The sequence below is a fragment of the Equus asinus genome, chromosome 5 (assembly GCF_041296235.1).
Source record: "Equus asinus isolate D_3611 breed Donkey chromosome 5, EquAss-T2T_v2, whole genome shotgun sequence".
In the NCBI taxonomy this organism is placed as follows: domain Eukaryota; kingdom Metazoa; phylum Chordata; class Mammalia; order Perissodactyla; family Equidae; genus Equus; species Equus asinus.
In genome coordinates, this window is record NC_091794.1 from 72097491 (window position 1) to 72125047 (window position 27557).

General features: G+C 38.5%; 1 protein-coding gene across 5 annotated transcripts in view; it reads right to left on the reverse strand.

Annotated features, from left to right (window-relative positions):
* The window catches only part of ZFYVE9 (zinc finger FYVE-type containing 9), a 191783-nt gene that overhangs the window by 119606 nt on the left and 44620 nt on the right, over nucleotides 1-27557 (reverse strand). For 4 of the 5 annotated variants that reach the window (XR_011503394.1, XM_070509926.1, XM_070509924.1 and 1 more), the window contains exon 2: nucleotides 14061-14165. The exons of the other annotated variant lie outside the window; for it this stretch is intronic. The gene's annotated coding sequence lies outside the window, so the exon portion shown is untranslated. The remainder of the gene's footprint in view (nucleotides 1-14060; nucleotides 14166-27557) is intronic. 5 annotated transcript variants of the gene reach the window in all.

A 27557-nucleotide genomic window follows, 5' to 3' on the forward strand; every position in this document is an offset into this window, starting at 1 on the left:
CCTCTTACAAGTTCTTGTGACTTGTAATAACGTTTTCAATTTTAAAAAGTCATTAAATACAGGATAATGGAGAGAGAAGGGTGCATATGGCTATAAAGGAGTAGCAGAAGGGAGATCTCTGTGGTGATAGAATTGTGCTGGATCTTAAATTGCAATGGTAGTTACACAAATCTACATGTGATAAATGGGAGAAAAATATATATACCTCCATGAATACGCTCACAGCAGCATTATTCTTAACAGCCAAAAGGTGGAAACAATCCAAGTATCTATCAACTGATGAACAGAATAACTAAAATATCAATTTCCTGGTTTTGATACTTTCTAAGGTTATATAAGATATAACCAATGAGGAAAAACTGGGTAAATGAGGGTACACAAGAACTCTCTATACAATTTTTGCTACTTCCTGTGAATCTATAATTACTTCAAAATAAAAAGTTGAAAAAAATTTAAATAAAAGTTAATTAAAAATTAAAAGTGAATCCCCACCTCAACTCCATGCAGCAATGAGGATACCTAGCACCACATTTGGTTTCTAAATATTGTTATCTACTAAAAGGAACCAGGGCTCCATGGAGAAATGGTTAATTCCAAAGCTGGAGTAGAAAAAAATACAAGAGCTTTGATGATAATACAGAGAAATATGAACCCTCACACATTGCTGGGGGGAAAGTAAAATGGTGTCGCACCTTTGGAATACAGTCTGACAGTTCCTCCAAAAGTTAGCCAGAGTTACCCTATGGTGTAGCTATTCCACTCATAGGTTTATACGCAAGAGAAATGAAAACAGACATTCATAGAAAGACTTATCCGTGACTGCTCCTAGCAGCATTATTCATAAAGCCAAACGGTGGAAACAATCTAAGTATCTATCAATTGATGAATAAATAAAATGTACTACGGTATACTGATAAAACAGAATAGTATATGACAAAAGTGGATGAAGTACTGCTATTTGCTACAACATGGATTATTCCTGGAAATATTATGGTAACTGAAAGTAGTAGACACAAAAGCCACATATTATATGACTCTATTTAGATGAAATGTCCAGAATAGGCAAATCCATAGAAACAGAAAGTAGATTAGTGGTTGCCAGAGGCTGGGGGGAATTGGAGGGAAACGGGGAATGACTACTAATGGATACAAGATTTCTCTTTGGTGTGATGAAATGTTCTGGAATCAGGTGGCGGTGATGATCGTCAACTCTGTAAGCCAGTGAACTATATACTTTAAAAGGGTGAATTTTATGCATATGAATTATATTTCAATTTTTAAAAAAAGGAAGAATCTTGAATATCTTGTGTACTGGAAAGCAAGGAAGTACTGCAAGAATGAGTGGATGTGTCAAAAAGACACAGACACCAGCTTGAAGGAGCTCCCACAGGCCAAATCAGACACAATTTGAGCACAAACACAAATGATAGCAATGGAGTACAACCCACTGAATAAAAAAGAAAATCATGAGCCCTTACAATATGAATGAATGAATCCCAAGTGTGATGAGGAATGAGATCTTCACACAGTTTCAAAGTTCCTCTCCACAAAAATATTAACTAATTATCAAAGAAAAAAGAGTAACTTCAGAGGCAAAGTCTGGCAGGCACCACCTTACAAAAGCGATCAAAGCAATCATCAGTAATGGAACAAACAGAAATCCATGCTCCCTGACGGGTTGCAATGAAAAGCCACAGCAATAGTGATACTGGAGGAGGTTCTGTGTGTGGTGGGGACAAGGGGATGTGCGAACCTCTTGTACTTTCTGCTCAATTTTTCCATGAACCTAAAACTACTCTAAAAAAATAAAATTTATTAAAGTCACGCATCACTTAACAATAGGGTTGTGTCCTGAGAAATGTGTCATTAGGCAATTTCGTCACTGTGTGAACATCATAGAGAGTACTTACACAAACCTAGATGGTAAAGCCTACTCTACATCTAGGTTATATAGTACAGCCCATCGCTCCTAGGCTACAAACCTGTACTGCATGTTACTGTACTGAATATTGTAGGCAATTCTAAGTATTTGCGTATCTAAACATAGAAAAGGTACAGTAAAAATACTGTATCAAAGATAAAAATGGTACACCTGTGTAGGGAACTTACCATCAATGGAGCCTGCAGGAACGGAAGTTGCTCTCGGCGAGCGAATGTGAAGGCCTAGAACATTACTGTACAGTAGACTTTATAAGCACCGTACACTTAGGCTACACCAAATTTATAAAAAAATTTTCTTTCTCCAATAAGAAATTAAGCTTAGCTTACTGTAACTTTTTTACTTTATAAACTTTTTAATTTTTAACTTTTTGACTCTTCTCTACTAACATAGCTTAAAACACAAACACATTACACAGCTGTTCAAAAATTTTCTTTCTTTATATCCTTATTCATTAGCTATTTAAATTTTTTTTATTGTTTTTACTCTTTAAACTTTTTTGTTAAAAACTAAGTGAGTGGCCCAATGGCATAGTGGTTAAGTTCACATGCTCCACTTTGGCAGCCCAGGGTTCGTGGGTTTGGATCCTGGGTGCAGACCTACCCACGGCTCATCAAGCCATGCCATGGTGGCGTCCCACATACAAAACAGAGGAAGAATGGCACAGATGTTAGCTCAAGGTCAATCTTCCTCAAGCAAAAAAAAAGAGGAAGATTAGCAACAGATGTTAGCTCAGGGCCAATCTTCCTCACCAAAAACAAAAAGCAAAAGAAAACTAAGACACAGAGCCAGCCCTAATGGCCTAGCAGTTAAAGTTCAGCCTGCTCTGCTTCAGCAGCCTGGGGTTCAGTTCACAGTTGTGGAACCACATCACTCATCTGTCAGTGGCCATGCTGTGGCGGCAGCTTGCATACAAGAACTAGAAGAATTTACAACTATACACAACGATGTACTGGGGTTTTGGGGGAGGGCAAGGAAGAAAAAGGAGGAAGATTGGCAACAAATATTGGCCTAGGGTAAGTCTTCTCCTGTGGAAAAAATAAACATACATATGTATTAGCCTAGGCCTACACAGGGTCAGGATCATCAATATCACTGTCTTCCACCTCCATATCTTGTCCCACTGGAAGGTCTTCAGGGGCAATAACATGCACGGAGCTGTCATCTCCTATTATATAACAATGCCTTTTTTCCGGAATATCTCCTGAAGGACCTGCCTAAGGCTCTTTTGAGGAAGTGTCACTCTTTTCAGAAATACGTCCATGGTGGTTTGCTTCGTTTGTTTCTTTTCTTCACAGATTTGCTTGTAAACATATAAGGCATCGTGAACACTCCTCTTTACTAATGAAAACCTTTCGGTGTTAGGGTCCACGTTTCCAAACTTCTCTTGCAGTTTCCTTTTCTCTTGACTCTTCTTCAGCTAGGCATTCCTGTTCCAGTTCCAACAACTCTTCATTAGTCAGTTCCTCAGGAACCATCTCTAAGAGTTCCTCAGTTTCATCCTCATCGACATCCAGGTTAAAGCTGTAGACCATCTCAACCATAGTCTTGTTGATTTTTGCATCTTCCTCATCCCTGGCAAATCTTTTGAAATCATGGATGAACCTCTTGAGTGTCTTCTTCCAGGTGCCACTCATACACTCCTTGGTGATATCACCCCAAGCCCAAGAAAGGTTCTTGATGCAGTCATAGACGTTGTAATCCTTCCAGAACTGCAACAGCGTCTTCTCGGTGTCTTCCTCAGTTGCAGCAACAGTGTGAGCAAAGGCCCTCCTCAGGTAGTAGGCCTTAAAAGCTGCTATAACTGCTTGATCCAACCAATGGGAGGGAGAAACACTGCTGTGATATTGGGATGAAAATCAACAACAAAAGGAGGATGTCTGCGAGCATTATTAACAATAAGCAAAATCTTGAAAGGTATGTTATTCTTCAAACAGTACTTCTCCATTTAGCTGGCACAGCAATTCAGGAGGGCATCTTGGAAGAGGAGCTGGGTCATCCAAGACTTCGTATTGCTCCTGTGGTATACAAGTAGTGTGTGTTTATTGACATGCTTGAAGATCCTGGGTTTCTCACTGTGCTTCAATTTGTGACCTGCAACACTGCTACCAAGCAAGACAGTTATCCTCTCCTTAAAAGCCTTGAAACCTGGCATTGACCTGGCCTCCGTACGAATGAAAGTCCTTTCAGGCATCCGTTTCCAGAATAAAGAGGTTTCATCCATAATAAATATTTGCTCTGGCAAGTAACTTTCCTCCACAATCAGCTTATCTCAAGTTTCCAAAAATTCTTCAGCTGTCTTCACTTCAGCACTCACAGACTCACACTCACTTCCACATTATGTAATGAATAATGATTCTTGAATCATTTAAATCACCCAGAGCTAGCAGTAAATTCAACATCATAGTTGAGTCCAGACTTTTCTTTTGACATCGCAAACAAACTTTTTGCTTTGCCCGTGATTGTCTTGGTGCTGAGAGGTATACATTTCTGTGTCTGGTCTTCAATCCAGGTCATTAGAAGTTTCTCCATGTCTGACATAGGCCCTTCTCAAATTTGTGTTGGTCTCGTTGCCTTCAATGAAGCAGATCCTTTAACAGCTTCCATCACTTTGTTCTTCTTCTTCAAAATCATAGCTATGGTGGAATGGGACACGCCTGACTGGTGAGCAATAACTATCAGTGATTTCCCACCTTCATATTCCTCAATCACTTTTAGTTTCGTTTCCAGGTCAATCACTCAACATGGCCTCTTTCTGGCAGCATTAACAGTGGATTTTGTACACTTAGGTGCCATGATGAACAAAACAACACAAGATTAAATCAAACACAAGAGAAAACAATGCAATCAAGAGATACAGTAAACACGAGATGTATGAGGCTGCTGCCGGCATAAACATGGCATACTGTTTTACAATAAACTTTTTTTTAATAAGTAGAAGAGTAACACTCTAAAATAATGATAAATAGTATATAAAATACATAAACCAGTAAAAGAGTCATTTATTATCAAATATTATGTACTGTACATAATTTTATGTGCTATACTTTTACACGACTAACAGCATAGTAGGTTTATTTACATCAGCATCACTACAAACATGTGGTAACACATTGTGCTACAATGTTACAACAGCTACAACACACTAGGCAACAGGAATTTTTCAGCTCCATTATAATCTTATGGGACCACTGTCATGTATGTGGTCCATTGTTGACCAAAATGTCATTATGCAGTGTGTGACTGTATTTAAAAAAAAAACAAAAACCTACCACCACTTTTGTGATATTCTCACTAAAAATGCATAACCTGAATCTAGTCATGAGGAAACTTCAGATAAACCAAAATTGAGGAACATTCTACAAAATAACTGGTCTGAAATCTTCAAAAGTGTCAAGGTCAAGAAAGTCGAAGACTACAGAACTGCTCAAGATGGAAGGAGACTAAAGAGACATGACAACTAAATGCAACATGGGATTCTAAACTAGATGCTTTTGGTATAAAGGACATTATTTGTACAATTGGCAAAACCTAAATAAGGTCTGAGCACTAGATTGTGGTAATGCGTCAATTTTAATTCCCTGATTTTGATGGCTTGTACTGTGGTTATGTAGGAAAATGCCCTTGTTTGTAGGAAACACACAGTTTCAAAGGTGATCGGGCATGCAGCTAGCAACATACTCTCAAAAGGTTCAGAGAAAAAATGTTCTTTGTACTATACTTGTGACTTTTTTATAAGTTTGAGATAGTTTTAAAATTTTTTAAAATGCACCAAAAGTGTCTATCATATTTTTAATTTCCAGAACACTTTCTTTTTCTGATCCTTTTTATGGCATCTTGATCTCATTTCATGGATATAATTTCGTCTCTTACCTCTTTGATGTAATTACAAACAGTTTGGGTTTTTTCTTTTTTTCAAACTTTCTTCTGTTTCCAATATTATTTCCTCAAAGTTCCTCCTTTGTACTTTTGTGTTTTGGTCTCTCTCATATTGAAGGCTTTCCCTAAAAGCGTATCTCCTGAACAAATAAGTAGTGCTAAAAACAAGACAAGAAGCTCAAAATGGAGTCACTTATGCTAAGCCCATATCACCAAACCAAGACTTAATTACAGTTTTGGCCTCTCCCAGGAATGAAATCTTAATCCAGTTAATCTGGAATTACCTGGTCAGCGTTAGTGAGGTAATCCATCTGATAAACCCCTGCCATTCCCTAAAGGAAAGCGACCTTGCCACAACCAAGCTGCTTTTGCTAGTATAACTTCTTTGTCCCGCTCCTCTGTCTATGTCTTTCATTTTGTATAGCTCCTCAGAGCTCCCTTCTATCTGCGATATGGGATGCTGCCCAATTCGTGAATCACTGAATAAAGCCAATAAGACCTTTAAAATTTACTCAGTTGAATTTTTTTAATAGTATCATATCGGTGGCAGTAGTGAGATCCAAAGGAAACTTCTAATGGTTTCTGGGACAGCAAGAAACACAGGCACTGGTACCAGTGAACCCTTTGAGTTCTCTTTCTTGTGGTTTCTGAGAGCCATGGGTAAGTTCCTCTTGGTTCTGAGCTCCACCCTCTTTGCATCAAGCTCCCAGTCTAACTGGCTTGCTAGTGCAAGCAGGTCGGCGTGAGCTAGCAGATGGTTCCACCTGGAACTCAGGCCCTTAGCCCTCAGTTCAGTCCGTAGATCCCCACTTGATGGGAATCCTGAGTCCTTGGTTTAGTCCCCAGATTCTGCCCTGGCAACGAACAGTGGTTCAGTCCGCAGTCCCCATTTGATTAGAATAGCTGTCTGCAGTCTCCATTTGTTGGGGTCTTCTGGTTCAGTCCTTTCCCCAGCCCCCAGTCCCACGCTAGGAATTGCTGGTGGTGCATACAAGGCCTTCTCTTGGCCTGGTTACCGTTGATTTCTGCTGGTAAATGCACATGAGGTAAAGGCTACTGCTAATGGGAATCTCAAAAGCCAAAAGCTACAAAATTGGTGGGCATGGTCGTGCATTTAACAGCTGTTAGAGCGCTCACCACCTAACTCTAACACTCCCATGTTAGGATAAGTTGGTCACAGAATGGGTTAGATTAACACCAGGTTCCCTGTCAACCTCAAGAAAATTTCCATGCAACAAAGTATACTGTAAAAACACCACACAGTCCCCAACCCAGAGGCATATTCCTCTTAGGTATTAATTTAGCTCCAAGAGACCCAAGGCTTAGCAAAAGAAATGGGATCCTTAAGTTTCAAAGAGTTGAGCATGCCACGTTCCAGCACATCTGCTTATTTTATGTCTAATAACTATGGTCCTGGAAGTGGTAGATATTTACAAAAATGGCAAAATCTTACTAAAGACAACCTAGAAGTACAATGGTCAGTATAGGGAACATTCCAATTAGATAAGATTATTCATTTAAGAAGTGCACTTGAAAGCAAGGGTTCCCAAATCAAACAAAAAGAATGGGATAACTAATTTAATTGGTATGCAGAAGCTTCCAAAAGGCTTTAATATTCCAAAATAGCTTCACTGAGTTATTCCTTGCAAAACACTATTGAAAAATTAAAGACAAGAGGTACCTAAATCGAAATACAGTAAGATTGACATGACTCCTACTGTTCCCCTCTATCCTCCTCTACCCGAGTACTCACATTCTACTCTCTGTCCGAATTGCCTTTCCACTCTAAAGAGACTACTAAACAGCTACCTTTTAAAATGAGACCATCCAAGACTTTAGGTGATCCTTTTCACCTCCTGGTTCAAAGACGGAACTAAGGATCATAGTTAAAGAATTTTCAAAACCCAGGGAGGATCCCCATACGTTTTTTGAAGAATTTAGAGTCCTCATCAGGGCCTATGATTCCAGGCTGCTAGAACTTTATCAGCTTGTGCACATGCCAGTAGGACCTGGTGAACCCCAAAAATGGAGCAGACTGGTGTAACGTGGAGGATGACGTTCAAGATCCTCAATCTTCAACATGGTCCCCTTATGGACCTGAAAAAGCTCACAAAATAGCAATCTTTTAAAAGCTATTCCCAGAGTCTTCCCTGGCAGCACACTGAGTGGTCTATTATTCAAACATGCAAACAAAAGAAAGATGAATCTTTGGCCGACTTTAAAGCCTGTCTGAAAGCTCCCTTCCCACGGCATTTTGGGTTCTATACAATACATGATGTCACACAACCTGCTCTAGCTGCCCTATTTGTAAACAGATTATCTTCCAAGATTAGTGGACGGATAAAAAGGCAGAAAATAGGATGAGAGGCCACTGGTCTGACTGAACTCGTGACCACAGCTGAGCACTTCGAAAGAACTTTGGAACAAGACCATAAACAAGTCACCAAGCTATAAGCCTTACAACTGCAACAGCTCCAAGATCAGAAACCTAAAAGAACACCTGGGGCTCCCCCATTGTACTCTCCTACAGATCCATCATCAAAACACTGGCCCAGGGATCAATGTGTCATCTGTAATAAACTGGAACACTGGAAAAAAGATTGTCGTCAAAGGTTTAATGCAAATCTTTCAATATCAACTCTACCGCTCCCGTCTCTACCCCAGAGGGAAGGACCCCAAATGGACCCGTCCCAGAGTTGACACGACTCTGAGGGATTCTCTGGTAAACTGCTACCAGTAATTCCCTTAAACAGCCAAAGGGAGACTAAAATTAAAATTAATTGGAAACCTCACCAAATTCTGGCAGATACCAGAACTACTCTCTCTACTTTAAACTCCGCTCTCATAGGATAACGAACCCTTTCCAGTGAAAAAGAAGTTTCTACAGTGAGGGTATCTAATACAACTCAGTTTCTAGCTCAACTAGTTCAAATGATTCTGGGACCTTTCTCTGAAAAACATTTCTTTTTGTTAAGTGATACAGCTCCAGTCAGTCTATTAGGTAAAGATCGTCTTTCTAAATTAAAAGGGCTAATACACTTGGCCTCTAAGGAAGATCTCACCTTAGAATTTCCTGACTAACCTGAACCTGATCTTTTATGTTCCTTACAATCTGTCCTTCATACAGAAGAGAAAGAATTCCAGCAAAAGATCCTTAATTTAATCAAAGTCCCAAAAATATACGGGCACCTCCAATACTGACAATGGAAGAATAAAAAGTGCTGAACCTATAAAAATTTAGATAGACATAACTAAACCTTTTCCCAAATTGTCTCAATATCCATTTAAGGCCCAAGTCATACGAGGCCTCACACCAACAGCAGAAGACCTAATCGTCCAGGAGCTAATCAGTCCCTGTAGCAGACCCTGCTACAGGCTGATCTCGCCAGTCTGGAAACCTAATGGGTGGAATGGCAATTTGTCCAGGACTTGAAAGCTGTTAACAAGATAAGTTATTCCCGGTTTCCTAGTTGTTCTAAACGCTAACACCCTTTTATCGAAGTTTCACCATGCTCAAAATAGTTCACTGTTGTGGACCTCCCTTTAGCCTTCCTCAGCATCCCTGCAGACCCCAACAGCCAGAATCTATTTGCCTTTACTTGGACCAATCAACAATATACCTGGACAGTCATGCCTCAAGGGTTCACTGAGGCCCCTTCTTATTTCTTCCAAGTGCTGCACCAAGATTTAAGCATGCTCCAGTTTCCCAGGAAATCAACCTTCTACAGTATGTAAATGACCTCTTGCTATGCTCAATTACCAATCAGGCGTCCATACAGGATTCATTTATTTGCTGCAACAGTTAGCTGAAAAAGGACAAAGTCTCTAAGGAAGAATTACAATTATATTTAGACATTGTTCATTACCTAGGTCATAATCTAAGCACTGAAGGAATCCAGCTATTTCCAACAAGAATTAAACTAATCCAAGAATTCCCTATGCTCACAACTAACAGACAGCTTCATGGATTCCCAGGTCTGGCTAGCTAATGTAGACTATGAAGTCTTAATTTTTCTCTGTTGGCTTCCCCACTCTATGAACTTACTAAAATTTCAGTCTTTGAGCCCTTTCCTTGGGAGGATTAACATAAGCAGGGCTTTATAAGACTAAAACAAGTGCTGCAGGAACTGCGGGCCCTAGGGCTACCTAACTATTCAAAGCCTCTCATCTTATTTGTTCATGAAAGAGATAACCAAGCCTCCAAGCATAAAAAGATCTCACCAGCAGCACCCATCTTTGCAAGGAATTTAGAACTCCTTATTTCAGGCTAGGAGATTTACTTCCTAAATGTGTTGAAAACAAACTGACCCCTAGCTTTAACAGGCAAATGCTACAATCCCTGCAAATGAATCTATTAACAGTGCCACCTCAGCAGAAGTGGTTTGTGCCCCGAGATGATTTACCTTTGTGGCGATTATCATTCTCCTTAGGCCTGTGAATGCCTAGAGAGCTGGTACATAACTGGACAAAGCCTCTCAGGTTATCTAACTGTTGCCTCTAACTGTCCACAATCAAACTGAGACACCTCATTGGTCAACTCCCCTGAATTTACGTTGTTGAGTTAGAAAGGACCAACAAGAGCCGGTCATGATGTAAACTTGCTTCCTGTGGCAGTTCCCTACTCCCCTGGCTAGGAGTAAGTGCAAATGAGGCTATGATCAGGAACTTCTCCTTAACTCTTAAAGATACTGCAGAATCTGCTGCTAAAGCAATAACTCCCCAACAAAAATTTCTAGACTTTCTCTGCCTAAAGTTATTCTTAATAATAGGATAGCCCTTGATTATCTTTTAGCTGAGCAAGGAGGTGCCAGTGCTATGGCCAACATCACTTGCCGCACAAGGATTAACACTTCTGGGGAGGCTGAAACTCAGCTACATAAGATAACTGAACAAGCCACTTGGCTTAAGAAAGTGACTACTTTGATGGACTCTTTCTTTGACTTACTTGATTTTGATTGCTTTGAGTATTGGGGACCATGGCTCCAAAGTGCACTCCAGACATTGGGAATTATCCTGCTCATATTCATCACAGTAATCTCCCTGGGGCACTATTTTCTCTCAAAAGCTTTAAATGCATGTTTGCAGCCACTAACCACCAACCAAATGATCTCCCTAAGACCAGAACGTCAGAAAAGGAACGAAGAGAATGAATGACTTAAAAAATGTGAACTTGAAGTTACGACCTGTGAATACCACACCGAGGATCAGAAAAAAATGTGAGAACTTCCGAGTGGTAGCCGGGAGTGGCACTAATGCCTTAAATTTTTATCACCTCTCTCAGGTTGAGAGTCTGATCAAAAAGGGGAAATTGTGAAAAACAAGACAACAAGCCCCAAATGGAAGCACTTATGCTAAGCCCCAGGTCACCAAACCGAGACTTAATACTTAATTACACTTTTGGCCTCTCCTGGGAATAGAATCTTAAATCAGTCAATCTGGAATTACCTGCTCAGCACTAATCAGGCAACGTGCCTGACAGACTCCTACCATCCTCTAAAGTAAAGCGACCTTGCCACAACCAATCCACTTTTTGCTAGTAAAACTTCCTTATCCTGTCCCCTCCTGCCTATAAGAGTCTTTCATTTTGTAGAGCTCCTCTGAGCTCTTTTCTATCTGCTAGATGGGATGCTACCTGATTCGTGAATCATTGAATAAAGCCAATAAGGTCTTTAAAGTTTACTCAGTTGAATCTTGTTTTTTAACAATACTAGAAGCCAATTGGAAGCTTGGTATGTGTGGCTTCTCTAGTGGGAGGCTTCCACTGCCTGGTGATTGGGTGGGAACACAGCTATTTCACTGGGAGATCTCCAGGTCAGTATATGTAGGTCTTTTCTTTGGACTCCAGAGAAGAATCATATAACCTCCTGTAAGGGGGTACAGAGATGTAATACCAGGCAGCCACTTTCTGAAAGAAGAGTAGAGGAAGGAGTGATGAGAAGAGTCTCAGTTGTCAATATATAGGATATCCCTCAATCCTCCTTGTTGCACTGTGGTGTCTCATCCCTGATCTGTTAATGTCTAATGTCCCCAAATCTTGAGCCTCTTCACTTTCATTTTCCAAAGTAGAACCTGTGGTCTTCTGAGGACTTGAGAGAGGGGCAGTCTTCTCACTGCTTAAGCTGGGCCTCTCAGAGGATTTAAACTTTATGTCAGAATTCTTTACTTATCTTCATATAAAAACATCCATCTCTTACTCAAAATAGAAGTCACTAAATATTATACATGTATACCTCAAAAAGGAATATAATTACTTAATTCAGTACAGTTTCTTCCTGAAGATCTCTTCTTTTGTCTTTGGACTTCCAGAACTCTTCCTTTTTATTCTATTAACCAGAGTCCTTTTGGACGCTCTCTTGAATCTCAGTCTTAGGGGGTCCCACTTTCACAGCACTGATCTGATTGCTCCTTTCATGTCTCCTTCACTGGCAATTCCTCTTTATGCCATACACCCTTGACAATGAAAATGTGCATATTCATGCTTCAAAGATTACTAAGCATCTACTATGTACCAGGCACCATCCTAGTCATTAAGTTACAAAGACACATAAGGCAGTGTCTTTGACCTAAAGATGCTCAATGTTTCATAGGGGAGATGGATGAGTAAACTCAAAAATATAAAACACTGTGATACGTACTAATCAATATATACACTGGGTGCTATGGAGCCAAAGAAGTGAATCCCAATCAGACTGACACAGGGGTATATTATTTGGGGTAAGGTAGGCTACTGTAGTAAATATTCCAATAATTTATTACTGCTGATTATTTATTATTATTATTATTTTTGAGGAAGATTAGCCCTGAGCTAATATCAGCTGCCAATCCTCCTCTTTTTGCTGAGGAAGACTGGGCCTGAGCTAACATCCGTGCCCACCTTCCTCTATTTTATATGTGGGACGCCTGCCACAGCATGGCTTGCCAAGTGGTGCCATGTCTGCACCCAGGAACCAAACTGGTGAACCCCGGGCCACTGAAGCGGAACATGCGAACTTAACCACTGTGCCACGGGGCCGGCCCCTATTTATTATTATTATTGATAGTCTTTGCAGTGGATTAAAAACTTCTCAGCGGCCCGGGTTCACCGGCTTGGATACTGGGTGTGGACATGGCACCGCTTGGCAAAAGCCATGCTGTGGTAGGAGTCCCACGCATAAAGTAGAGGAAGATAGGGCAAGAATATTAGCTCACGGCCAGTCTTCTTCAGCAAAAAGAAGAGGATTGGCAGTAGTTAGCTCAGGGCTAATCTTCCTCTAAATAAATAAATAAATAAATAATAAATAAAAAATAAAAACTTCCTATAGAGGTGATGCTTGAAGAATAAGATTTTACCAGGTGAAGGTAGAGAAGGACACTCCCTTCTCACACTCCCATGTATGAAGGCCAAGGCACAAGAAATACCTTGCCATCTGCAGGTCCAGAAGTTTTGGTGAGGACGGCACTACTGCTAAGTGTCTATGCTCCACTCTTAACTGAAGAAAAAAGGAGCTCAGTCTTCTGTCACACACTGTCAGACCCATGCCTCTATCCTTGAAGCTTACATGGAAAACCAGAGAACTCAGTCAGAGTATGCAACACTCCACTAGTGAGTGGCATAATTAGTTTCTGAAACCGATCCTGCCCACACACCCTCCACCCCCCACTGCCATCTTCTATCCCTTAAATAATCATAAGACCTGCAAGAAATCAGACATGACTCCTAGTCAGGAAAAAGTCAATGATTCTTGCTCTACAAAAACTAACAAAATACTTCCAATTTTCTGCTGGAAAATATTGCTCTTCACAACTGGTCTAAAAATACAAAATAAAATAATGTAATTAAATTTCTATTTCTGATTCCCTGCCCCAAATTAGCTTTGTTTAGCTCTTATATTATGACTAAGAAATATAAATGACATTAATTGAGTAGCGATATCACTATTTTCTCTTAACAATATTGCTCAAATTCATGTTCTCTTTCATGCTGAAATTAGCTCTCTATGCTCAAGGTAGAAATTGACTCTAAAAGAGAAGAGCCAAGCACTGGTAGAGAAATTAGCATTTTGACATAATTTAACAGTAATTTAAAAATACTCTTTTGCTCTAGATTTAAGTCAAATCTTTTTAAAAACTACACTCCTGATTTATCAAGAGGCAACGTTATAAATGAAGCAAGCAGCATATATGCACGAGCATTACTTTCTATAGTACTAGTTGTTTTCTTAAATTCAATCTCTAAGAGAAATAAGAACACTGGTTTTCCTACCTTTTCCTCTTACACACGTGCTAAGGAACAGACTTCTCTGTGCTTACTCATGATGCTTGCTGCACCACCAGCCAGTCCTGCTGACTCAGTATGCTCTGTTTGATCCTAAAGAAAAAACACATTGCTCATTACATTTACAAAAGCAATAAGCCCTAATTTTCTTCATATAAATCTATCATATCCAGACAAAGAAAAGCTATGGGGCTTAAATAATAAACTACATCTTCAGATTTAAAGACCTAGCCAGCATGGAATGCAGCAGCAGCCACATTTTATTGTACAAGAAGGCCAAAAGTTAAACGTTTCAAAGAACAGTTAAGAATTTTTCCACACTTCTTATTTTCAATGCATATACAAAGCGAAACATCAAAGGCAGGCACTTTCTACCCAATGTCTTTAAGTATGTCAATTCATAAAAATGCCACTTATTTTATACTACAATAGGCCCTCCAAGAATCCAAAGCTAACAAAACTGCCACTCCACAAGAATGTCCTGTCAAGTGTGATTTTTTTTCTATACATACAGCATTTTTGTGGGTGTGAGGAATACTAGCTTGGAGTGTTGAACATCTACTGCCAATCTTCCTCTTTTTACTTGAGGAAGATTGTCACTGAGCTAACATCTGTGCCAATCTTCCTCTATTTTGTATGTGGGACGCTGCCACAGCACAGCTTGATGAGCAGTGTGTAGGTCCACGCCCAGGATCCAGATCTGTGAACCCCAGGACACTAAAGCAGAGCACGCAAACTTAAACTACGCCACCAGGCCAGCCCCCACATGCAGCATTTTTAAATTGAAATACAAAAGCTTCCTGCAAAGATTTTTATTGCCACACAACTGTTTTTCCTCCAAACAGAGTCTCTTACAATTCCAGTCCTCCTCCACTGCTTAGAAGCAACCGATCTACTAACCCAATATTAACCTTTACTATCAGGGGTATGCAAGACAAAGCTTCCTCAAAAGTTATTTCCTTCTGAATATCTGACAATATCCTTCAAGCTACAGTAGTCCATTTAAATATCTCTGTAACGGCTCAGAGACAATCTGAAATTCTTTAAGAGCCTAATTTAGCCTTGAACAAGATTAGCAGTTGAAACTAATCAGAACAAAATTAAGAATCTCATATTATCTGTATATAATATCCAACATAATCACAGTATTTTCAGAACAAGAAAGTATCTTAGAGATGATCTAATGAACACTACTTAATTTTAAGGATAAACTGAGGTACTAAAAGAAATTTCCTGACATTATTACAAGTATAATTCCATTATCTGATGTGAAAATGACGTGCTTACTAAAAAATAAGAAAGTAAGAATAAGGCCTAAAATTCCAGTTTCCAGAGACCAATAAAAAATAAAGAATGAAAATCACTGGTGAAGGATTTCCCTGTCTTGAGAACTTGAAAAAATACATACATGCTATATACTCTAAATGAGAGGAGATGTTGATGCTAAGAAATAGACTTACATCTAACAAATAAAGGACAAAAATCATATGAGAAGTATGAAATAGCTGTATGGGGTACAAGTACCAAGGTCAAAATGAGGATGAACCAAAAGTAAGCTCCTCCCCTCTAATACCTACTTAATTGAAAAATTTTTTAAACAAATAAAATTAACTCTATAGATATTCAAAGTTAAATCCTGTATATGTGTATTTTAGTGTGTGAGGCAAGTCCAATAATATTATGTAACTGTCCCAGACATCACAGGTTTTTCTTCTGGAATTATATCTCTTTGACCTTCCAGCCTCAGCTGGCAAAGTCTCAAGCTTGGTTAAGTCCAACTGCCTATACCATCCACGCCCACAAGCAGCTTAAATATGGCTAGATGAAAATTACACAAGATGGTAACCGGTCTCAACTTTACATTTACGACTTCACACCACATTTTCCTTCGTCAATCTACTTTTAACTCCTCATCCCTACCTTCTGATATGCCTAGAATGTCAATCTCCCTCACTGGACAGTGAGTTCACTGAGAACAAGGGCTGTCTTCATTCTCTGTAACCCAGGGCATAGCGCATAGTGCTCAACAAATGTCTCATGAAGAAATAAACTGAATGAAATTAATAAAGTCCATATTTAAGTAATCAACCTTACAATGAAGATTTCTTCCTCCCCTAGGAATAAATATTCGTGTATGTGTGTGTGCTATTGAGGGACAGTAAGCAAATGCAAGAGAGAAACAAAAAACAGAAAAATTCTCTAGTGGGAGAGAAAAAAAGTGACAAGGATTTAAACAGTTGGGGAATTTTATCATTATTATATAAACATAGGCCCTTTGACATAATAATTACCCTTCTAGAGATTTATCTTAAGGAAATAATTGGATAAACAGAAGAGACTGAAATAAGTTAACTTGTTGGATTGACAGATTACTGGGGCCAGCCTGGTGGTGCAGCAGTTCACACGTTCTGCTTCAGCAGCCCGGGGTTCACTGGTTCAGATCCCAGGTGCAGACCTACACACCACTTGTCAAGCCATGCTGTGGCAGGCGTCCCACCTATAAAGTAGAGGAAGATGGGCATGGATGTTAGCTCAGGGCCAGTCTTCCACAGCAAAAAGAGGAGGATTGGTGGCAGATGTTAGCTCAGGGCTAACCTTCCTCAAAAAAAAAAAAAAGTAAAATACTGGGAAAAATCTAAATGTCAAATGAAAAGAGCAACTTACAAAAATGGTACAAATGGTAAGACTCCACATTGGGGAAAAAAACTTCAAAGTCTTAAAAAATATACACCAAAATATAATAGAGAATCTCTCAATAGTGTTTGAGTGATTTATATACTTTGTAAGCCTCTGTAGTCCTAATTTTTCTTAGGATGAATGTATATTATTCGTTAATAAAGGGAAAGAAAATTGAGGACACATGAATTTCAATTAATAAAAATCTAAGCTATTTAAATTTTTACTTTCAAATATGACAACTAAAAAAGGAAAGGAACAGGAAAGACAAGGATTTTAAAAGATTATCTCCCTAGGATGTGTAACAAGATTAAAATTTTAATTATAATATGGAGAAAGAGAAAGACTCATCATCTAAGAAATCAAGATTTAATTTTTTTAAAATAAACTTATAAAGAAAAATGACAGGCATAAAGACGATGTTTAAAATATAAAATGTAGGGGCCGGCCCCGTGGCTGGGCGGTTAAGTTCGCACACTCTGCTTCAGCGGCCCAGGGTTTCACCAGTTCAAATCCTGGGCGCGGACATGGCACCCTCGTTAAGCCATGTTGAGGCAGCGTCCCACATGCCACAACTAGAAGGACCCACAACTAAAAATACAGAACTATGTACTGGGGGGCTTTGGAGAAAAATGAAAAATTTTTAAAAATCTTTAAAATATAAAATGCAGGCAATTTAAAGGAATCTCTGATGTGGACATGTTTATAACAGAAGAGATTTATGAAGGTAATAATTTCCAAAATCCTGGCCATAGGTTAAAAGAAAAGAAAATAAGGAGGATAAACTAGAAAATATTCTCAATTAAATACTGTTTCCTTTCTTGGCTCCGATTAATACTATTCACCACAGAAATATTCCATATCAGCTTAGTAACCAACTTCTTAGTAACATTTCCACCAGGAAGTCTGACAAGGACTTAAACTCAATACGTACAAAACTGTATTCAATCTTCCAAAGTCCTCTTTCTTGGTTCCCTATCCTAGGCTGGGTGGGGTTCTCAAGGTAGGTGTGGCAGATTATACAGTCATGTGTTGCTTAATAACAGGGATATATTCTGAGAAATGTGTCCTTAGGCAATTTTGTCATTGTGCAAACATCAGGGTATACTTACACAAACCTAGATGGTATAGCTTACTATCTATACTTAGGCTCTATGGTATAGCCCTTTGCTCATAGGCTACAAATCTGTACAGCATGTTACTGTACTGAATATTGTAGACAATTGTAACACAATAATAAGTATTTGTGTATCTAAACATGGAAAAGGTACCGTAAAAAAATACTATCAAAGACAAAAAATGCTACACCTGTAGAGGGAACTTACCATGAGAGGAGCTTGCAGGACTGAAGTTGCTCTGGGTGAGTGAGTGAGTGAGAGGTGAGTGAATGTGATGCCCTAGAATGTTACTGTACAGTACTGTAGACTTTCTAAGCACTGAACACTTAGGCTACACTAAATTTATAAAAAATATTTTCTTTCTTCAAAAATAAATTAACCTTAGCTTACTGTGACTTTTTCTACTTTATAAAATTTTTAATTTTTTTAACGTTTTGACTCTTTTTGTAATAACACAGCTTAAAACACAAACATTGCATACCTGTTCAAAAATTCTTTTTTTATATCCTGATTCTATAAGCTTTTTCTATTTTTTATTTTTTTTTTTACTTTTTAAACTTTTTTTGTTAAAAACTAATATACAAACATACACATTAGCCTAGGTCTACACAGGGTCAGGATCACCAATATCACTGTCTTCCAACTCCACATCTTGTCCCACTGGAAGGTCTTCAGGGGCAATAACACACATGGAGCTGTCATCTCCTATGATAATAATGCCTTCTTCTGAAATACATCCCGAAGGTTTGTTTACACCAGCATCATCACAAATAGGTAAGTAATGCACTGCACTATGATGACATGAAGATGGCTACGATGTCACTAGGTGATACGAATTTTTCAGCTCCATTATAATCTTGTGGAGCTGTTGTCATATACACAGTCTGTAGTTGACCAAAATGTCGTTATGTGGTGCATGACTGTATTTCTAAAAACAGGGGCTATATTTCCTATCCCACATGATCTTCCTACAAGACTGGTGAAATCTTTGCCCCCTTCCTCTAAAACTGGGCAGACTTTCAGGACTTCAACTAATAGAGCAAAACAGGAGGGACACTATGGTAACTTCCAAGGTAGGTCATAAAAGGTAATACAGTTTCTGCCTGGTCTTCTTGGGACACTCAGTCTTGGAATCCAGTTATCATCTGGCCCATGTACCTTCACATATACGAATGAGCAAGCCTCAAGATGACTCTAGCCCTAGCCACTATCTGACTACAACTGCATGGAGACCCTAAGAGAGAACCACCTAGCAGGCCCAGTCAATCCCCAGAACCACAAGAGATAGTAATTAAGTTGTTTTAAGCCACTATGTTTTGGTGTAATTTATTACATAGCAATAGGTATATGTAACAGTAGGTTAGTAATTTGATACTCTTCAACCCAATCTTATATAAATATTCTAAAGAAAAAGGTAAGAACCATAAGAGGGACATGCCAAAAAAAAGACCCAGTGATGGCAGCCTCTCCTCTGTTGAGCTATTTAGCTCTGACTCCAAATTTGAATATCCCATTCAATAAAACAGCCTTTGGGCTTCTTAGAGTACAGTTTAGGAAACACTTCATACTCAAGCAAGAAGCCAGGTGAGGGAGGAGGTTTTACCTCCTTCTATAGTAGCTTATCAAATTTTCCTCTAAACAACGTACGGTACTCTACGAACAAGTAAAGAGTTCTGGTAAATGCATTTTTTCCCTGGTTAACTTTCCAGTACCATTTTAGTTCTTCTCATAGATTGGTACTCCAGGAACTCATCTAGCTAGCTAGCTCCTTAATGAGTCTATGCATCATCACCCACCTGGCTCAAAAGCTTGAGTGCCATTCTAGGTACTACCTCTCATTCTCCCCGCCTCTACATTCAATCTAAAACCAAGTCTTTGTCAACTTTGCCTTTTAAAACTCTCAAATCCATCCACTTCTCTCCATTCCTATTGCCATATCTCACATCACCAACATATTTCTGTTGCCTAGATTTTTGCAAGAATCCTCACTAGTCGCCCTGCCCCCGTTTTGTATCCATCTAGCCTATTCTCTACACAAACACAAAACACAAGTCTGATTATATTATTTTTGTATTTAACAGCATTCAATGGTATCCTATTGTCCTAAAGTCCACAGCTCTGTTTGATTTGGTTTCTGCTTACCTCTGAAGTATGACACCTTCTCTCTACTCTCAAATTCTTGCTCTATGTACTTGTCATCCTGATCAACTAAACTTTCAATTCTCAATCTTGCTCATCTCCACTCCTCAAAACAGACCCTGAAACTGATACATGCTACAACACGGATGAACCTTGAAAACATTAAGCTAAATGAAAAAAATCAGTCACAAAAGACCACATATCATATGGTTCTATTTATATGCAATGTCCAAAATAGGCAAATCCTTAGAGACAGAAATTAGACTAGAGGTTGCCAGGGGATAGGGAAAGGAGAGAACAGGCAATGACTGCTATTGAGTACAAGGGGATTTTTTTGGGGTGATGAAAATATTCTGGAATTAGATAGTCGTGATGGTTGCACAACTCGATACTGAAAACCACTGAACGCATCCTTTAAAAGAGTGAATTTTATGGTATGTAAATCATTTCTCAATAAAACTGTTGTAAAACAAAACAAAACAGGCCTTCATACATTATTATTTAGGCCTGGAATACTCTGCCCCTGTGACTGTTACTTGACTAATTCTTACTTATCCTCCCTTATCCTACCCTACACACCACATCTTTCGTGAAGCCCTTTTAATCTAGGTCTAGGACAGGTGCTCCTTTTTTCTCATGTATCTTTTACTTCCTCTATGATAGCACTTATCAGCTAAATTATGAATTTTTAACTGTTTGTCTCCCCCTTCCAGGCTACTGAGGTGTTTCAGGATAGAGACAGCTTCTGTCTTATTTATCATTGTATCCCTGGTATCCAGCACAATGTTTGGCACAGAGTAAGTCTACTCACTACTTGTGATACAAAGTACAATAACTAAACGACTAGCTTTCAAAGCACTTCCACCTAGGAAATTTTTCCCTACAAAGGATCCCAACAGTCGTGCTGAGACTGCTAAGACTCTAATGTACTTACTATTTCAAAGTTTATTAATGCCAATATATAATTATTAGTTTGTATACTGAAGAACAGTTCAAACTTAAACCATGTTTTATCACGGTTTTCCATCCATAATCAGAACTCTTCAGATAGTTCCTATTATATTTTGATAACTTGACTTAACTTTAAAGAAAGAAAAAATGTCACCTGAAAGTTATATACCGTTATAATCCAATGTTACTGCAATAAAAAAGAAAGAAAGAAAAAATGTGATTCAAGAGCATCTATGAATACAATCATGGGATATCTAACAAAACTGGGGTCAGAATTTCAAATCAACCATTACCAATATTTAAGATTTGCTTCTCTGATGTTTAATCCAAATGAACATTTTTTATAAATAGTCAGCAGAGTTTGGTGAAGGAGCACTGGCTCAGGACTCTGGCAAATCCAGGTTTGAATTCATGCTCTAGCATTTAACAGCTGTTGCTGCGTTGAACAAGTTACTTAAGCTTTCTGAGTCTCAGTTTCTTTATACTTTTTATGAAAGCTATACTTTGCAAGATAGTTTTAATGATGAAGAACCTGTTTATATAAAGTGCCTTGCTTAGGTATAATAATAAGTGCTCAATAAATGATAGCACCTATTATTTGTCAAAAAGCAATTTATTGTGGGGCCGGCCCGGTGGCACAGCGGTTGGGTTCGCACGTTCTGCTTCTCGGCGGCCCGGGGTTCGCTGGTTTGGATCCTGGGTGCGGACATGGCACTGCTTGGCAGCCATGCTGTGGTAGGCGTCCCACGTATAAACTAGAGGAAGATGGGCACGGATGTTAGCTCAGAGCCAGGCTTCCTCAGCAAAAAGAGGAGGACTGGCAGTAGTTAGCTGAGGGCTAATCTTCCTCCAAAAAAACAAAAACAAAAAAAAGCAATTTATTGTGAAAGAATTACAAGAGAAAGGCAGAGTGTGATTTGAATCATAAAACCAACCAGTAGTCTGGTTTATATATACAATTAATAATCCATCAAGGTCATCGGTCTTAAGTGACCAATTTAAGTCCAAACAATGAAAAGAAACCCAGGAACAAAAACGTAACCTGACTATTCAACTTTCTGAAGAGGTAAGCATCTCTGATTCTAAAAAAAACATGCTTTCAATAGGAACACCCTCACTCACAGTGGCAGAAAAAAGAAATGAGATAGTCTTTGAGAAGAGCTTTATTTCTGTAGTTCAAGACCAAAGTACATTAAGGGAGCAAGATCTGAGAAGCTGACATTGTTGCTACCCCATGTTCACAAAGGGCTTCAATTTCCAGGATATCAATCCAGCATCTTTCACAAACACTGAATTCTCAGTAAAGAGCTATTAGAACCAGGTGGTTGTTTTCATTTAGCACACACTAAACAAAAAGCACAGTTTAACAAACATTGGGAAACATGAAATCAGATGGATCAAATATACATATGCACTGAAACCTCTAGAACAGCAAGTGATCCGAGACTGGCACTAAAACAAGGAACATGTATAACTCTCATTTCTGAAGTAATAAGACTCAAGATTATATAAACAAATTTGTGTACACATAATATAGGTCCAGAGACTTTTCAGATATACAACATCTCTAAAGTAGTAAATAGATTATTTATCCATGACTAGAATCATAAATTAAGACTATATTAGCTTAAGTCCCTATCTTTAATTTCTAGAAAGTATATATCTATTGGATTATCTTTACCAACAGAATTCTAGAATTGCCCACCTCTTACCCCATACATACACATACTTTTCATTAATATTATTTTATTGAGGTCATAATGGCTTATAACACTGTGTACATTTTCAGGTGTACATTATTATATTTCAGTTTCTGTGTAGACTACATCGTATTCATCACCAATAGTCTAGTTTTTCTCCATCACCCTACATATATGCCCCTTTACCCCATTCTCTTTCCCCTCATCCACTTCCCCTCAGACAACCAGTAATCTCTTCTCCTTATCTATGTGTTTATCTTCCATATATGAGTGAAATCACACAGTATTTGTTTTTTCCTGACTTATTTCACTTCGCATAACACCCTCAAGGTCCATCCGCATTGCTGCAAATGGCATGATTTTGTCTTTTTTTATGGCTGAGTAGCATTCCATTGTGTATATAAACCACATCTTTTTTATCCATTCATCAATTGATGGGCACTTGGGTTGCTTCCACATCTTGGCTATTGTGAATAATGCTGCAATGAACATACGGGTACATACATCTTTTTTTTTTTTTTTTAAAGATTTTTATTTTTTTTTTCCTTTTTCTCCCCAAAGCCCCCGGTACATAGTTGTATATTCTTCGTTGTGGGTTCTTCTAGTTGTGGTATGTGGGACGCTGCCTCAGCGTGGTTTGATGAGCAGTACCATGTCCGCGCCCAGGATTCGAACCAACGAAACACTGGGCCGCCTGCAGTGGAGTGCGCGAACTTAACCACTCGGCCACGGGGCCAGCCCCCATACATCTTTTTGAATTATTGATTTCATGCTCTTTGGGAAAATACCCAGTAGTGCAATAGCTAGATCATACAGTATTTCTATTTTTAATTTTTTGAGAAATCTCCACACTGTTTTCCATAGTGGCTGCACCAGTTTGCATTCCCATCAGCAGTGGATGAAGGTTCCCTTTTCTCCACATCCTCTCTAACACTTGTTATTTCTTGTTAATTATAGCCATTCTGACAGGTATGAGATGATATCTCATTGTAGTTTCAATTTGCATTTCCCTAATGATTAACGATGTTGAACATCTTTTCATGTGCCTGCTGGTTATCCATATATCTTCTTTGGAAAAATGTCTGTTCAGATCCTCTGCTCATTTTTTGATTGCATTGTTCATTTTTTTGTTTAGCTGTATGAGTTCTTTATACATTTTGGAAATTAACCCCTTGTCGGATATATGATTTGCAAATATTTTCTCTCAGTTAGTGGTTGTCTTTTCGTTTTGTTCATGGTTACCTTTGCTGTGCAGAAGCTTTTTAGTCTGATGTAGTCTCATTTGTTTATTTTTTCTTTGGTTTCCCTTGCCTGAGTAGACATAGTATTTGAAAAGATACTGCTAAGACCAATGTCAAAGAGCATACTGCCCACGTTTTCTTCTAGGAGTTTTAAGGTTTCAGGTCTTACATTCACTCAAATCTTTAATCCATTTTGAGTTAATTTTTGTGTATGGTGTAAGATAATGGTCTACTTTCATTCTTTTGCTTGTGGTTGACCAGTTTTCCCAACACCATTTATTAAAGAGACTTTCCCGTCTCCACTGTATGTTCTTGGCTCCTTTGTCGAAGATTAGCTGTCCATAGATGTGTGGTTTTATTTCTGGGCTCTCAATTCTGTTCTATTGATCTGTGTGTTTGTTTTTGTGCCAGTACCATGCTTTTTTGATTACTACAGCTTTGTAATATATTTTGAATTCTGAGAGTGTGATACCTCCAACTTTGTTCTTTTTTCTCAGGATTGCTTTGGCTACTCAGGGTCTTTTACAGTTCCACATAAATTTTAGGGTTTTTTATTCTATTTCCATGAAGAATGTTGTTCTATTTCTGTGAAGAATGCTCACACATTTTCATTGCAAGATAAAATGCCATGTTCCATGGAAACCTATGAAGTTAACTAGTTGACTAACCTGGTGTGAACTCCTGATTTAAGCTGAATCAATTACAGACCCTTCTACACTACTCCTGAGAGAGACAGCTGCAATCCCTGCCTTTGGATTCTGTGAGATATCTTGGTATCCTTATAAAACTCCCCTGTTTTCTTAAGCAAGCTCCAGCTGGTTGCTTTAACTTACAACAAGAGTCTTAATAAATACCACATGATCCAGCTATTGCACTACCGGGTATTTATCCAAAGAATATGAAATCAATAATTCAAAAAGATATATGTACCCCTATGTTCACTGCAGCATTATTCACAATAGCCAAGATGTGGAAGCAACCCAAATACCCATCAACTGATGAATGGATAAAGAAGATATGGTATATGTACACAATGGAATACTACTCAGCCATAAAAAAGGCAAAATCATGCCATTTGCAACAATGTGGATGGACCTTGAGGGTGTTATGTGAAGCAAAATAAGTCAGAGAAAGACAAATATCATATGACTTCACTCATATGTGGAAGATAAACACACATGTAGATAAGGAGAACAGATTGGTGGTTACCAGAGGGGATGGGAGTGAAGGGAGGGTGAAAGGGGTAAAGGGGCACATATGTATGGTGATAGACAAAAACTAGTCTATTGGTCAAGTCAATCAACGTGATACACTACATTAACAAAATGAGAAACAAAAACCACATGATCATCTCAATAGATGCAGAGAAAGCATTTGATAAGATCCAACATCCATTTATGATAAAAACCCTCAATAAAATGGGTACAGAAGGAAAGTACCTCAACATAATAAAGGCCATATATGACAAACCCACAGCCAACATCATACTCAATGAACAAAAACTGAAAGCCATCCCCCTGAGGACAGGAACAAGACAAGGGTGCCCACTTTCACCACTCCTATTCAACATAGTACTGGAGGTGTTGGCCAGAGCAATTCGGCAGGAAAAAGAAATAAAAGGAATCCAAATAGGCAATGAAGAAGTAAAACTCTCGCTGTTTGCAGACAACATGATCTTATATATAGAAAACCCCAAAGAATCCATAGGAAAACTATTAGAAACAATCAACAGCTACAGCAAAGTTGCAGGGTATAAAATCAACATACATAAATCAGTAGCATTTCTATACACTAACAATGAACTAACAGAAAAAGGTCCACAGATCAATGGAACAGAATTGAAAGCCCAGAGATAAAACCACACATCTATGGACAGCTAATCTTCGACAAAGGAGCGCAGGGCCTACATTGGAGAAAAGAAAGTCTCTTTAACAAATGGTGCTGGGAAAACTGGACAGCCACATGCAAAAGATTGAAAATTGACCATTCTTTTTCACCACACACCAAAATAAACTCAAAATGGATCAAAGACCTAAAGATTAGGCCTGAAACAATAAGTCTTCTAGAAGAGAATATAGGCAGTACACTCTTTGACATCAGTTTCAAAAGAATCTTTTCGGACACTATAACTCCTCAGTTGAGGGAAACAATAGAAAGAATAAACAAATGGGACTTCATCAGACTAAAGAGCTTCTTCAAGGCAAGGGAAAACAGGATTGAAACAAAAAACAGCCCACTAATTGGGAAAAAATATTTACAAGCCACTTATCCGACAAAGGGTTAATCTCCATAATATACAAAGAACTCACACAGCTTAACAACAAAAAAACAAACAACCCGATCAAAAAATGGGCAGAGGACATGAACAGACATTTCTCCAAAGAAGATATAAGTATGGCCAATAGACACACGAAAAGATGTTCATCATCACTAATCATCAGGGAAATGCAAATCAAAACTACACTAAGATATCACCCTACACCTGTTAGATCGGCAAAAATATCCAAAACCAAGAGTGACAAATGTTGGAGGTTGTGGAGAAAAAGGAACCCTCATACACTGTTGGTGGGAATGCAAACTAGTGCAGCCACTATGGAAAACAGTATGGAGGTTTCTCAAAAAGCTAAAAATAGAAATACCTCATGACCCAGCCATCCCACTACTGGGTATCTATCCTAAGAACCTGAAATCAGCAATCCCAAGAGTCCCATGCACCCCTATGTTCATCACAACATTATTTACAATAGCCAAGACATGGAAGCAACCTAAATGCCCAGAAACTGATGATTGGATAAAGAAGACATGGTATATATACACAATGGAATACTACTCAGCCATAAAAAAGGACAAAAATGTTCCATTTGTATCAACATGGATGGACCTTGAGGGTATTATGTTAAGCAAAATAAGCCAGACAGAGAAAGACAAACTCTATATGACTCCACTCATAGGTGGAAGTTAACATATAGACAAGAACTGATCGGTGGTTACCAGGGAAAAGGGAGGGTGGGGGGAGGGTACAAAGGGTGAAGTGGTGTACCCACAACATGACTAACAATAATGTACAACTGAAATCTCACAAGGTTGTAATCTATCATAATCTCAATAAAAAAAAAAAACTAGTCTACTGGTGGTGAACACGATGCAGTCTATACAGAAACTGAAATATAATAACGTATGCCTGAAATGTACACAATGTTTAAGCCAATATGACCTCAATAAAATAACTTTTTTAAAAAAAGAGTCTTAACAAACATATCCCAATGGTATCACATAAACTGAGACAAACGATCTCAAAATCAGTTTCAACCTTAATTGCATCCCGAAAATTTCAAAGATTAGACACTAACCCAGATGTACTCTGATGTACAAGTGGATAATAAACAGATAAATTCATTGAGGGGAGGGTCTTATCTTTTGGATTATTCTAGGTAGCAGACTGACAGTAAGATACAATTTGTACATCACAAATTGTTGCATCAAGGGTAATGACAAATGTATAGAAAGCAGTGTTATGACTCACCACTAATCCAGTCACAACAAATGACACATTTCACATACAAAGTACCAACTATTGGAAAACTACACAAATTGGTAAGTTCATAAAGTTGTTTACCTTAATATTTTCAGTAAAATTAGATACCATGTATGCTCCTACCT